This window comes from Microcebus murinus, chromosome 25 (assembly GCF_040939455.1).
Source record: "Microcebus murinus isolate Inina chromosome 25, M.murinus_Inina_mat1.0, whole genome shotgun sequence".
NCBI lineage: Eukaryota > Metazoa > Chordata > Mammalia > Primates > Cheirogaleidae > Microcebus > Microcebus murinus.
Genome location: NC_134128.1, coordinates 15,562,025 through 15,577,261, shown reverse-complemented (window position 1 = coordinate 15,577,261; position 15,237 = coordinate 15,562,025). Strand labels below are relative to the sequence as shown.

At 48.1% G+C, this 15,237-nt stretch overlaps 1 protein-coding gene across 4 annotated transcripts in view; it reads left to right on the top strand.

Annotated features, from left to right (window-relative positions):
* CAMK1D (calcium/calmodulin dependent protein kinase ID) overlaps positions 1-15,237 on the top strand; it is a 294,151-nt gene that overhangs the window by 34,993 nt on the left and 243,921 nt on the right. The window lies entirely within an intron of this gene.

Genomic DNA, 15,237 nt, shown 5'->3' with positions numbered 1-15,237 from the left:
AACATGGCAAACATTTTGCAAATATTATCACCATTCATTCTCATGACCTTTAAGTGAGATGATTTCAGAGATTTTCATTTGCTTATCCAGGGACATTTCAGCCAGTAAATTGGTCACGTTGGGATTGGCTTTGAAAGACACTCACAGCTTCCTGCAGCAGAGATCACGAATGCTGTGTGAGTTTCCAGCTGGGGACATTCAGTCCACCTGCCAGAGGACAGTATACTGAGCACTGCACTCCTGACCCCAAATGTGTGCCTTTTCCCCTCCCATTAAGCAATTCTCCAACTCTTAGGATGCCCCATGGGTGACCTACAGTTCCATTGTGACACACCTATGCAAAGTTGGCACAGACCCCCAGGTGGAGGGCTCAGCCCCACAAGACAGCCCTCCCCACCTTGAGATGCCAGTCCCAAGCTCCAGGCTGTGACCTGAGCTTCTGACCAACTGGCCATAAATCGAGGGTTCCCACGACCCCCCATCCTCAGTTTTGATCGTTTGCTGTAATGGCTGGCAGAATGCAGGGAAACACCCTGTTTCTATTTACAGTTTTATTTTAAAGGGTGAAACTCAGGAACAGCCAAAGGGAAGAGATGCACAGGGCAGGGTGTGGGATGGGGGGGGGCGGCTATGTGCCCTGTGCCAGGAGTGTCACCTCCCCACCTTCTCCTCGTGTTCCACCCAGAAACTCCCCAGGACCCCTGGGTTAGGGTTTTTATGGAGAGCCCATTGCATAGGTGAGATCGCTGAAATCACTGGCCACTAGTGATTGGCTCAGCCCTGGAGAGGCACGTGCCAAGCCTCTGATCACCGGGTTGGTTTCCTGGCCAGCAGCCCCCGTCCTCCAAGACTCACTTGCTTGGTGTGAGCTTGGGCCAGGTTCAAAGGGGCTTAGGATGAACAACAAGACGTGCTCCTCTCACCCCATTTATCAGGAAATCCCAAGGGTTTTCGGTGCTCCGTGCCAGGAGCCAGGGGCAGACACCGAAGATAAGAGTTCCCATCTCGTCCCACCCTGGGAGGTGACATCAGGGGCGGGAGGCGATTCCGTTAGGCGGGCATGAAGAAAATGGCAGGACACCAGGTGAGAATGGTGGGCGAGGGGTCAGATCACAATTGGCCTGGAGTTCTAGGCTGAAATGTTTATAACGTTAGCTGGTGACACAGCCAAGACGCGGAGATCCGAGTAGAGCCGGGCCTTAGAAACCAGCCTGAGAGTCTGGGGCCTGGGGCTGGAGGCACCTGCAGGCCGAGAGGACAGTCAAAGGTGGGCACAGGGGTCCCCAGCCAGGTGGGCCTGAGCCAGTGTGGTGGGGGCAGGGCAGGGCCCGGTGGTTGCTCCTGGGAGCTGCGAAGAGGCCGGGCTGGGACCTCATGCTGCCCCAGATTTGTTCCCTGGTCCCAGCCCAGCGAATCTCCAGCTTGACCGGGGCGTGCCTTGTGGCTGCTCCTTGGTGGCACATAGAGCGGTTACGTTTATTTAATCGTAGGGGGCTTTCCATCAGATTTCGTTCTAAGTGCTTTACCAGTAGTCATTGATTGACTTTCCGTGACCACCCTATAAAGTAGGCTCTACTTGCTCCCATTTTACAGATGGGGACATGAAGGCAGGCCAGCTCCAGGCCGGTACTTGGATGTGAGTAGCACATTTGAGATCCCCATTTAAGTGCATCTCCCCGAGTGTTGAGTCTCTTCCCTTCCCAGAGTAAAACGGTGTGGGAGCCCTTGCGTGCTGACCGCACGGTGGAGGCGTCTCGTAAAGGGGACGGTTAGATCAAGTGGCTTTCAGGGGCCACCAGAGATGGAATTCAGGGCTTCTGACATCTAGCGCGGGGAGGAATGTTCTGTTAGCTTTGGGGGAAAACTTGCTGCAGAATAGTTGGTTTTTAAGTGTTTGTCAGCCCCCAGTCTGGGCCTCCGAGACCTGGAGTCTGCAGTGGAATTTGGCAGGTGGCGTGTGGCCGGGGGAAGGGCAGTGTCTTTACTGCTGTGCCTCCATCACCTTCTGCCACTCCTCGTGGGCGATTAAGAACTCGGGTGTGGAGCCGTCCCACTGTCAGGGCCATGCCCGGTGGTGATGGGCTCAGTCGGGGTCCCCTGACCATCGTTTGCTTGAAGATCCTGCGTAATCTCCTTTGTGCTGTATGCAAAAATAAAAAGAAAGAAAGAAAGAAAGAAAAGAAGGAAAGGAACGAAGGAAGGAAGGAAGGGAGGGAGGGAAAGAAAAGGAAGGGAAGGGAAGGAAGGAAGAAAGGAAAGGAAGGAAGGAAGGAAAGAAAGGGAAGGAAGGAAGGAAAGGAAGGATGGAAGGAAGGAGAAGGAAGGGAAGGAAGGAAGGAAGGAAGGAAGGAAGGAAGGAAGGAAGGAAGGAAAGGACAGAAGGAAGGAGAAGGAAGGAAGGGAAGGAAGGAAGGAAGGACAGAAGGAAGGGGAAGGAAGGAAGGGAAGGAAGGAAGGAAGGAAGGAAGGAAGGAAGGAAAGGAAGGATGGAAGGAAGGAGAAGGAAGGAAGGGAAGGAAGGAAGAAAGGAAGGACGGAAGGAAGGAAGGAAAAAGAAAGGAAAGGGAAGGAAAGGAAGGGAGGAAAGGAAGGAAGGAAAGGAAGAAGGGAAAGGAAAGGAGGGAGGGAGGGAAGGAAGGAAGGAAGGAAGGAAGGAAGGAAGGAAGGAAGGAAGGAAGGAAAGGACAGAAGGAAGGAGAAGGAAGGAAGGGAAGGAAGGAAGGAAGGACAGAAGGAAGGGGAAGGAAGGAAGGGAAGGAAGGAAGGAAGGAAGGAAGGAAGGAAGGAAGGAAGGAAGGAAAGGAAGGATGGAAGGAAGGAGAAGGAAGGAAGGGAAGGAAGGAAGAAAGGAAGGACGGAAGGAAGGAAGGAAAAAGAAAGGAAAGGGAAGGAAAGGAAGGGAGGAAAGGAAGGAAGGAAAGGAAGAAGGGAAAGGAAAGGAGGGAGGGAGGGAAGGAAGGAAGGAAGGAAGGAAGGAAAGAAGGAAAGAAGAAGGAAAGAAGGAAAGGGAAGGAAGAAAGCAACAAAGAAAAAAAGAAAGAAAAGAAAGTCTTCTATTGGGGAAAACTTTTCTTTCAGGCCCCCTGGGGCCTAGGGGCTGGGTGGACAGTATTTGATCTCTTCCCTGGTTTTATTCTTCTCCCTACTTCCGCCCCAGGCTTTGGCAGAGCAGGTCCTTGAAATTGTCTTAAACAAGCACTTAAGAGCTCGTTTGAGTTGAGATCCGCAGTGTGCGGATCGCGACTGTTGAGCCGCAGCTGGGCTGGCTCAGCCCAGGGGATCCGGCACCCGGGCTCCCCACGGCCACGGCCACGGCCACGGCACAGGCTCCTTCTTGGGGTGTCGAAGCCCTGCCACATGCCGTGTCCCTGAGCCCTGGGCTTTAAACTCAAGAGTCATCCCGAGGAAGCGAACGGCGGGCCCAGGAAGAAGCAGATTTTCCGCGCCATCTCTGTGTTTGCCCCGCAGCTGTGTTTGTGTGATTTTTTAAAAAAACAATTTATCTCTCATCTCCACTGGGCCCCATCCGAGGACCCAGCGCCTCTGCAGCCATCGCTGGTAATCTCGGTTTTAATTAATCTTTCAAAGAAGCAGATTAAGTTGATTGCTCCGCAAGCTGAGTTTTGGTGCCTGTACCTTTCAGCTGCCTTACAGAAGTGATTAAAATAAGGATTTTTTTTTTTTTATATGAGCTTTGGCGCCCAGTTAAGATTATTTTTGGATCTCATCTCAATGGTTTATTTCCATCATCTGCCTGTTTTTAACATGAGAACTGAAAATGAGGAGCGGGGCTGGTTGGCATCTCACGTGGGCGTTCTTTTCTTTGGGTCCTGTCCACTGTGCTGGCCTTGTTGGCCTTGGGGCCTTCCGAGGTGGCCACGTCACATCGCCAACATAGAGTCCTGCGTCCCCTTTACCCCCAGGCCTTCACAAATAAAACCATTTAATTCCTGATCTGCCCGTGCAAGGGTCCTGTGGCCACTGTACCCGGAGGCCCTAACTCTAGCACTGAATTTAACAGACCGTGTTGCAAAGCAGGCTGTCCCCTTCTTGGGGGCGGGGGGAAGTATTCCGGCCACCTCTGTGATCCCAGTGCCTAGGTGAGTACCTGGGGCACTGGGCTGTGCTCAGTGAGAGTCTTTTGAAAGACTGGATCTCCTCGAAGCTCGTGGAAAAGTCGACAGGAGTGTTGCTTAGAGCCCCGGGAGTAGGAAAACCTTTGGCCTGTAGATGTGTTTTATTTGGCCAGCTCACTGTTCAAATTCTTCTGAACCAACATATAAAAAAATCAGGTGAATTGCATATAGAAAAATCTAGATTTCCAGCTTCTCTTAAAAAAATTTAAAGACCTCAAGATCTGCTGGCGCTGGGGGTGTGTGGGGTGGGCTTCCCTTTGAGGGGCCTGTATTTGGCTGCTTTTTGAGAGCCTTTTGCCACCCTGATCCCTAACATAATTTCGTAAATTTGTCATTTTGTAAATCTGCCCCTCCCACACTTTGAGCTGATAGCCAGAGTCTCTCATCCTAACTTAAGAGTGGCAAAGGATGTTATTTCCCGCTTATTGTAAATATTGGCATCTTTAAATAAAACAGTTACATCATTATTTGAAATGTAACCAGTGGAGTCTAAATACCGTGGAGATTTGATACCCGCCATTGTCTGTTTAAAAAACACCAGAATGAGCTCTTCTTTAGCTGTTGGAATTTCTACCTCCTTCTTAATTTTCTTTTTTTCCTTTGGATTCATATTCTATTCCCACAGAATTTTATCCTAGGGTATTATATTTGTCCTTGGAAAAATATGTACATACATTTAAGTTAAATTTCCTGTGGCTATAAGGGTGTAAATATTTTTTAAAGTTCTTGTATTTGGTTATCATTAGGATGATGGTTGTCCATATGAATAAAACAAAGGGATAAATGTTGATAAATATATTAGAAGGAGAATGTAACATTTACTTGGAAATGCATCTCAAAATGAAATGCATTGAGCTCTTTTGTCTTCTTTTCTATTGTTTTATGTGTCTATCTATGGATGGAGGTGACTTATTATTGGGATTAGAAGGTTCAGCGGTAAGTAACATGAATGTTTTAAATGTGAAACAAACTATAGTCTGTCCTTATTTTTCCTTTGGATTTCTATTCTTGCTTTTGTGCTTTTATAGATGTGGGGGCAAAGAGACCACGTATAACTAAATGAGTAGGTGGGACTAGGAGTTATGTTGTAGCAGTCTCTCATTTCTCTGGACTTTTTCTGAGTTATATGCTGGTTTATTTATTCTGTCCGCATCACAGTTGTTGCCATTAGCTTTCTCCTTTTCAGAAGGGGGTTCTTTTATTGTTTGAGATGGGATCTCGCTCTGTCCCCAGGCTAGAGTGCAATGGTGTCATCATAGCTCACTGCAGCCTCCAACTCCTGGGCTCAAGTGATCCTCCTGCCTCAGCCTCCCCAGTAGCTGGGACTACAGGCACGCGCCACCATGCCTGGATAATTTTTAAACTTTTTGTAGAGACGGGGTCTCGCTATGTTGCCCGGGCTGGTTTTGAGTTCCTGGCCTCAAGTGATCCTCCCACCTTGGCCACCCAAAGTACTGGGGTTATAGGCATGAGCCACCGTGCCCAGCTCAGCAGGTGGCTCTTGAGTGGAGGGAGCATGTCCCACTGGGAGGGGTACTGGAGTCTGCACGGGGGTGTGGTGCGAGGCTCTCAGACCACGGATGGGTCTTCTTGAGGCTCTCTGGTGTGAGGGAGTGGGACTGGTCCCCGGTTACATCCAGGAGGACAAAAGATGAGGGTCACTGCTGGACTGTAGCTCCCTAAGGACAGGTACCACGTCCCACCTTAGTTCTGTTGGGATCCCACCTCCTTCCACTCCTGGCACCTAACTGATTTTCACCTAGTGCTCAGTAATGTTTTAAATATAAAACAAAGTATAGTCTGTCCTCATTTTTCATGAATTCTGTATTTGCAAAGTCACCTACTCACTAAAACTTACTTGCAACCCTACCATGGTACTGGAGGTGCTTGGTGGTCATTTGCAGATTTGGGCAGAGGTGAGTCACTCAGCATGCATGCTTCCAGGTGAGGCCACTCGAGGTGGGGCTCCACCTTCTAGTTCCAGCTCTCATCCTATAAATGGGTCTTTTTTGCAGTCTGGTTAAGTGCCACATTTTTGTGCTTTTGTTGTTGTTGTTGTTAGTAATTTCCCTGTTTAACGTGGCCCCAAGAGGAATGCTCGTGTGCTGTGTAGTGTTTCTAAGTATGAGAAGGCTGTGACGGGCCCAACACAGGAAAACTGCATGTCACAGAAGCTTTGTTCAGATGCTGAGAGATGGTGCTGGTGGCCTTGAGTTCAATGCTAATAAATCAACAATATATATTTAATAAGGAGTCTTTAAACAGAGACACACCTAAAGCAAGCGTACGCATTGATCAGTTGATTTGCTACGTGACCAGAGGCTTGTAGGAACCTAGTCCTGCATTTCCCTTAGGAGCGTTGGTTCAATACTCACTCATTAGTATTCTCAGTGACTTTATAAAACATATAATAACTCATGCAGATAATGAGACTCCACCATATGTCATTTGCACATGGATATTATGACTTTGGGAATTTAAGAAGTAACTTCAGGGTCATGCCTAGGTAGGCAGGTTTTTCACTTGGAATTTGAAGGGAGTGAGAAGTAGTTTGGTTTATTTTTGCAAGACAGTCTTTGGAAGCAGCTCCCTCGCAGAGTAGCGTCCATTAGAAAAGTCCTTCGAGTGCATCCAAAAGAGTAATGATCTCATGATGGCAAATGCCTTTGCTGTTTAAACTTCACTGTGAACTTAAACTTCGTGCTGCGTACCTAAAGCCTGAGCAGTCAGACAGAGGGCTGGGCAAGGAGAATAGCATGTGAGTTACTCTTCGATTGTTTGACTAATGCTCGTGTCTCCGGAAGATAAAAGACTTCAGGAGAGAAGCGTGCAGTTTGGAAGCTGCAGTGACCTCCTAATTTACATTCAGAGCCATCATTTGTTCTCTGTTGTCACCTCGCTTCAACTTTTTTTTTTTTTTCTTTTAATAGCTGCTGGTCCCACAGCCATTAATCCCTACTAAATAGCACGTAAAACGTAATGGTCGTGGTTGGGAGAGATTTATATTCTGACGGGCAGAGTCTATTTTGGGATGTGACTTTATCCCTGTGGAATTCCCACTTGAGGGCTTTGTGTTTTCTTGGACGGGGACTTGCACCCTTTACCCAGAGTTACACGCAGGTCTTCAGGAAGTGAGTGCTTCTTGTTAAACCCCTGTCCTCCTTCTGGGACAAATCTCCGGTCTAGGAGTACCATTCCTGTCTTCACTTCTTTCCTTCACAGTTTGCCTGGGGGAATCAGGGAAGGCTTCCCAGAGGAGGTGTGCTGGGCCTGCGGTTTGAGGCATGGGTGGGAGTTTACCCAGCTGAGCAGGGGACACGGGGCTTCCAGGCAGGTGGACCAGCTTGGTCCTAAGACACAGAGGGTGAGTTAGCAGGGGGTCTGTTTTGGGGTTCAGGCAAGAATAGGGGAGCAGAGAGAGAGGAAGCTGGAACTGGGCCGTGGTTGTCAGGGACTTTATGCCACGCTTAGTAGTTTGGTTTTTATCCTGTCAGTGGGGAATTAAAAGACGAACACGATCAGTCTTTTGTGTGTTTGAAAGACCACTTGGGAACTGTGGTTGGAAAATACCAGACTGGTCTCGGGGAGACGGATGAAATTGCTCTTGGAGTCATGGTAGGAGAGAGGTGAGTGCCCAAAATGGGCAATGGGGACGGAGGGGTGGGACAGCAGAAGGGTCACTGAGGCAGTCAGGTCTGCTGCTTTGGGGTCATTTTGGATTTGAGAGCATCAGTTGGAGAGAGAGGGGCTGAGAGGTCTCGTGCTTGGGCGATTGGGTAAAATATGGTGCCTTCTGCTGAGAATGAACACACAGCGGCAGGTGCATGTGGGCAGAGGTGATGTGTTCTGAATGCATAGAATCGCACGCACCGAGAGACCTCAGCGTGGAGCTACCAAGCACAAGCACTCAGGTGAATAAATACATCATTCCGCCAGAAATACAGCAATATGGCTGCAGGATATGACTATATCCTGAAAGCAAAGCTTTTTAAATTTTTTTTATTTTTTATTGTTTTGGGTATTGCTTGCTTATTTTTGCCTGCATTCCCTACTTAAGCAATTTGTGTTGATCTGTTTGTTACCAAAAAGGACCAAGGACGGTGTGGAATTAACTGGGAGGAAGGAAGGAGCCCTAATGATGTGGTCTGAAGCCCAGCGTGGGCACACGAAGCCAGATGCATGAACAGCTGAGGGCTGGTGTTCAAAAGTGACTTATGACAAGCTGCCATCCCCGTGCCCTCCTGCGTTCCCGTGGACATGTGCCCTGCAGAGTCGCAGAGTGGCTGTGGCTTCGGATAGACCTTGAGCATATGACGGGCTTACAACCGTGGCAGGTCCCTCTCTGCGCCTACTTCTGCTTCTTGGATCAGGGTGCTGATAGATCCCACTTTAATTGTGAGGATTAAGCGAGATAATTAGTGGTGTTTCTTAGCCCAGTTCCTGGCAGAATAGGCACTCAAAAAAATCGTCTCTCCAAGTATTGACGTGAACAGATTTTACATAAAGACTCTAAATTTACAACTGAACGTCAATCTGGGATTCAGAATTGGTTGGTTAGGAGATTTATTTTTCCTTTATGAAAGGGTACCCTGTATAATTCCTGCAGAGAATGGGGATAAAAACCTCCCTGTTAGCGCGTTCAAAAATATTTGATTTGCAAAAATTCAACGTACCTTAAAGTTGGTAGTGTATTATTAATAATAATCTCTATTATAATAAACTATATTATATAATGCATTAAACTTTTAGGGTTTTTTTTTCCCTTCCCAGCATCTCAACTGCTCCTTTATAATAGGCCTGGAACTAGGGCTGACACTGTGGCCCTCATGTTCCTGGCAAAGACGTGAGACCTCCCAATGTCAAAGAGTAGGTCCCCATCTTCCCAGTGAGTGATGTCTTGTGACCGGTGATGGCGTTGTGGCCAACTGAAAACCTTCCTGTTGCTTTTGGAAAAAAAAAAAAAAGTATCGAAGAGACAAAAATGGGCATCTAGTTCCTCGAACTTTTCTGAGAGCAGGAAATGGAGGAAGAACCTGCTAATTGAGCAAATCCAGACCTTTCCTTTAATATCATCACAGAATAGACAGTTGGCATCTCATTCCTTTTGGAGATATGGCACACCTTATGAACAGACACAGCCTTCATTAGTGGCAAAGATTTAAAGGAGGGTAGGAAAGCCAAGAGAGAAAGGTCCTTGTTATTGTTAATGATGTATTGTTTAGGGCTACCCTGGGATTCGTATGAATAACTTCCTGTGGGAGTTAGAATCTTGGAGTGTTAGAAGAGAAGGATCTTGGAGATCAACTTCTACATCACAATGACCAAGAAAATGCTATGTTTAAGTGTGAGTTCATCTCCTTTATATTTTTATTGCTAAGGGTGGGTGTGACTGAGCTGCCTGGGAGGGCTGGGGCTATCACCACGGCCACTGCACATCGAATTGAATTGACACATTTCTAGTCCCAAGCCTGTGATGGTTTATTCGGTGCCATCATATTATGGATGAATACGTGGTTGGTCTAGGGCCTTTTGGAATACTGAAAATAGGTGTCCCCAATTCCCCTTTTGGGGACATCCGCAGCTGGCTCCAGTCCACCCAGCTTATTTGCAGACCTAAAGAGCTTAAGTCACTTGCCCATGGCCAGAGGTACAAGGACTTTGTAAGGTAACGCAGTGTCTGCAGTGCAGATACGGTGCCGGGAAAACCACTGTGCTGACCGGTGACCATTGCTTGGTGTTGTTTTCTTTATGGAAAACACGGTGATGTAGCTGGAATGTGCACTGGTCCGAGGCAGGCAGTGAACTAGCGACAAAACTGCGCTGTTTGCTAAGAGTGTCTCTGTGTTGACTCACATGCCCACAGTCATAAGCAGCTATCTCCAAAAATTAGTCACAGTCTGGCGGATATAAACACAGAACAATTAACACCTGTGATTATCCTACGCTGTAATTACCGATGTCAGAGACCCCCGTAAAAGCTCATTAATCGAGACCCCCATTAATCGGGAGTGCCAAGTGACCGTCGAGGCGGGCAGCCCAAAGTTTGTTGGAGCCAGTGCGTATGAAGCAGTTTGCTGAGCAAACTCATGGTATCAGCGTGACACAGACGTATTGTTTGATCTACTTGCAAGAACAAACACTTAGCTTTAATATCGGCATGTGCAGTTAAATGTTTATTACAAGTCATTTTTTATCAGGGCCAATGAAGCTGCTTAGCAATAACTTACCAGCCCTTTAAAGTTGTTTATGGATTTTGAAGTATTTAAATTGCACTTCTCTATGATTGTTTGGAAGTCAGCATGGGAGGGCAGATGGTAGTGTCTGACTTATTTGCACCAGTGCTGCCGGCCAGGGTACCTGGCGCCGAGGAGACACCTGGGACTTCTTGGTCACCCGTAATTGAATGTGTGCGTCAATCAGGTGGCCCTGGGATTAGGAATTAACCAGTTGGGAAAAAGCAACTCATTGTGTTTCTCACTGGAGTCCCCTTGGCACTTTGGCCAAGATGATTCTTCCTTGCAAAGGTCTGTGCTGTGCACCCAGGGACATTCATCTCCCTCGACTCCCACCCCAGGTGACAGACCACCCGTTTCCAGATCCCTACCCAAACCCCCAAAACCATTTCATCCCTAGTTTGAAACCATCAGTCCTCACCAAACACCAAATGGAATTCCAGATGTTAGAAAGTTGAATGTAAAAAGTGAGCTAATAAAGGAGGTAGAAGAAAGTCCAAGTTAATATCTGGCAGACAATTTTTTGAAAGAAATTAAGCTGTTGGAGTCTCTGCAAAATCACGCTTCTAATGCCACTGGGTCCCTCCGTGGCTGCATAATACGTCTGTGTCCCTGGTTGTCCTTACATGCCTCGTGGGCTATTCCAGCTCTCTCCCGTGTTGCTTGGTCCCTTCTTTTTCAGCCTCTTCAAGGAGGAGATTGAGGCCAGCTAAGGTCACTTGTCACCAATTCACTTCTCCACCTGCAGACGTGCCCCTTTTATTCTACAGAAGGATCTGTCTGCTGGGGACACCCCCTCCCCCCCGTCCACTTCCAAGGGTCCCTCTCCTTCAGTCCATCCTTGAGTTTCCATTTTGTCTTTCTCTTCTCCCTCTGTCTGCGCTGCCCATAAACGTCTTCCACTGTCCCCAAATTCTAAATGCGTCTCTAACATCCACAGTCCTGTGCCACCACCCTCCAGCCTCTCGCTTTTGTGTACGCTCCAAACCTCTCTGTCACTTCTTTTAGCCCCGGGGAAAGAGCCTGGGTCCTGGCTGGGCAGCCCGGGGTACAGCCAGCCTCTTGGACCTCCCCGAGCCAGGTGAGGGACGTGGGCAGATGCACCTGCCAGCGCAGGAAGAGCCAACCCGAGGGGACGGGTCTCAGATGCACCTGGGCTCCAGCTTCAACCCCTCAGAAGCTCCCACTGCCAGGGAAGGAAGAATCACGCCAGGCCCTGCCTCCCGCCACTTCTCTGTCCTCGCCCTCCCTCCCTCCAGTGGAAATCTCAGTCGCCCTGGAGTGTCTGGCAGCCGTCCCAGCCGTACTGTCCGTCCTCTTCCCTGTCTGCTCCACTGTTCCACCACTTTGTGTTTTCCGACTCCGGCTCTCTGCCCTCCGGCTCCCCACTGTCACCATTTCAAGGTAACCCCTTCTTCTGGAAGATTCCCTGAGACCCTGAGGGCAGGGAGGGAGTATCCAGCTCCTGCTGCACAGGCTGTGTCCCAGGGTCGGAGGAAGAGCTGGTTGATTGACTATTAAATCTGGGAGGAGATCGGAGTCCCCGTTTCTAGCTGTTGTTAGAGTTGACCGATAGCATCCCACGTACGTGGTTTTTTTCTTGAGCATTTTACAGTGATTCCTGCTCCAGGTACTTCCCCTACAAAAAAATAAAACTTCTTGGGAAAATAGAAACAAAATTCCTCCACGGGGACATGGTTTGCCAACTCGTTAGTTTCCAAATGCTGTGATTGAGACCCCACAGCCAGGATGCCAGGTACGCGGGTGGCACTGTCCACGTCATTTGCTCGTGAAAATACTGGAACCAAGGATGGGTACGTCCGCAGACCTTTTCCCTGAAAATTATTCCTGTGCAGTGCAGTGGCGGGGGGAGGGGGGGATGGGAAAAGGAGGTTCAGGTGGGGAAGGTTTTCTAGAGCCCGGAAACATGGGTGGCCTCATTTTTCTTCTGGGCTGCTGCAGGTGGCTCATGGTCCAGTGATAGCATCTTTTTCAAGTGACATAGGTCTCTTTTTCCTCTTTTATCATTTTTGTCTCTTTCTTACCTTATTGACTTCATTTACTCATTCTATAAATGTTTTTTTTTTAAAGTAGTTTTATGAGCGAGGTATAAATTCACACATCATACGCTTCACCCATTTAAAGAGTCCTAGTCAATGATTCTGGGTATATTATTAATTCTCTTTAAATTGTGCTAAAAATATGTGTAACGTAAAGTTTGTCATTTTAACCATTTTGAAGTGTGCGGTTCAGTGGCATTCAGTCCGTTCCCAAGGTTGAGTAATGATCGCCACTATTTCCAAAACTTTTTCATTGTCCCAAACAGAAACTCTGTACCCATTAAGCAATAACTCACTAGTTGCTCCTCTCCCCCAGGCCCTGGCGACCTCTAATCTACTTTCTGTCTCTGTGAGTTGGCTGTTCTCGGTACCTTTAAGTGGAATCGTACAGTATTTGCTCTTTCGTCACTGGCCTTTTTCGCTGCTGACATAAATGTCTTCCAGGTTTATCCATGTTAGTAGCATGGGTCAAAACTTCTTTCCTTCTTATGGTTGAATAATCTTTCGTTGTGTGGATATCACACATTTCGTTTATCCTTATCGAAATGTTGATAATACTGTATACTTTTTATGTTCTTAAGAGTTTCCCGTCATTCTCATCAGATTAACTTGCCTGCCAGATTGCTGGTAAATATTTCTCGATTTTTATATTGAATTTATTAACAATTTTGAACAAGATGATGGTGGTTACAAGCCAAAAGTGCCATTTCCTGTTGTGTGTGTTTGTAACTGTGTAACTGTGTGTATTTTCTTGAGTGTGTTTATTTCCATGTGTCTTTTTTTTTTTTTTTTTTTTTTTTGAGACAGAGTCTCGCTTTGTTGCCCAGGCTAGAGTGAGTGCCGTGGCGTCAGCCTAGCTCACAGCAACCTCAAACTCCTGGGCTCGAGTGATCCTTCTGCCTCAGCCTCCCGGGTAGCTGGGACTACAGGCATGCGCCACCATGCCCGGCTAATTTTTTATATATATGTATCAGTTAGCCAATTAATTTCTTTCTATTTATAGTAGAGACGGGGTCTCGCTCTTGCTCAGGCTGGCTTTGAACTCCTGACCTTGAGCAATCCGCCCGCCTCGGCCTCCCAAGAGCTAGGATTACAGGCGTGAGCCACAGCGCCCGGCCTCCATGTGTCTTATGAATGAGGTCATCCGGCTTGTGAGCACGTCTGAAGATGATACGGGCACAGGGGTGGAATTGCAGGGACTTGGGGAGCGGTTCCTCCTACCCCTGGCCCCAAAACTGCTTAAAGGAAAAAGCCAGTCTCATTGTCGCTGAATAATGTCTTGGCGTCTGCTCAACACAGACTTGTATCTGTCTCTGTGTGATAAATGTGTCTCACAGAGCTGAAGCAATGCACAGGGCTCTCCCCTGGGGAAAGTGAATTGATAAATATTTTTTTTGTTGTTTATTTCACAAATCAAAAGAGGACACATCCAGGATGATAAGGCAGGAGGACATAGATACGATGTGTTTGACAGTAGATACTAGTTCTCTCTTAGCCAGAGTGACACACAGTTAATGTCGAGACCAGAGCCATTCTAGACCTTAGGTGCAGCCTGGACTTTGTGGGCTCCAGTTTTATCTTGAAGGATTATTCTCCACCCCGCGCTCTTTTATTGATTATTTTTAGCCAGTCTCTGCAGAATTTTGCCAGCACCCTTGCTCCTCTTGAATTTATACTAATTGCCAAAGGCGGCAGTGTGTGTAATGATTTGTCGTGGTGACCCCTGCGAGTCAGTGACAGTTCTAGAATGTGCATGGTGAGCCTGCACCCTTCCTGTCTTCCTAAATTCTCTTTTCACACTGAAATACATGCTCAAAAATCCATCGTGTTCCATTCATTTACGAGGCATCTAGCCCACTCCGAGGGCTCCTCTAACATTATCTCAACAAACGTCGTCTCGTGGAGTGTTTGGGCCGGTCTGGTCCCCCAGCCATCATTCCTGGGACGCGATGAGCTCACCGAGCCTGCACGCCTTATATGCTAATTCCACGGGCACATCTGAGCCTTGGCGCAGTGACAAGAGCCCAAGCTCAGAAGTTTCTGGCTTTCGTTAACAGAGAACGTAAACTTTACCTTGGAGTTTCAGACTGTGCTTACATGATGTGAATTCACGTCTGTGTGGTCTCCCAGAAGCGGCTCCGCCACCACCTTGCGAGTTCCCGCGGCCAAGGCCATCGGCCTGTGGTTTAGGGACGGCCAGGGCAGAGGTGGGAGACGGCGGGAGTGTCAGGTGCCACCGCGCTCACCCTTCATTCACCCTGTGCGAATGAAAAAAAAAATAAAGAGCGCCCCAGGTTTTTCAGTAGAAACGCATTCTAAATGATTTTAATTGAGAGTGATCTTCTACCCGGTTCTTATTCCCATGTTTGTTGAGAATGGTTACAAAGCAAGGAAGCACACACACACAAAATAATGACTCCAAAACAAAGGCTGGAACCTCTACTGATGTCTTTGGATAGTCTTGCGAGAGGTTTGAGTCTATCAGAGTGGGCAGCTGTTGCCGGTGATGCTTGGTGACGCTTGGTGACACTTGGTCTGAGAGTTCAAAGTGGGGGACTGAAGACCAGGGCTCTCATGACACAGGTGTGTTCCTTTGCCACCTGTTCACAGCAAAGGGGGCTTTTCTGTCATCACAGTCCTGCCCTCCTGGTGTTCCCTGGGACCCCACCTGCTGTGTGAGTTGGTGGCATGAGTGGCTCTGGACAGGGTCAGCAGAGGGGAAGGTGGCAGCTGTCTCCCTCCCCCCTACCCCCCAGCCATCCAGGATGCTGGTCGCTCCCCGATGTAGCCGCTAGAGACAGAAAAGTG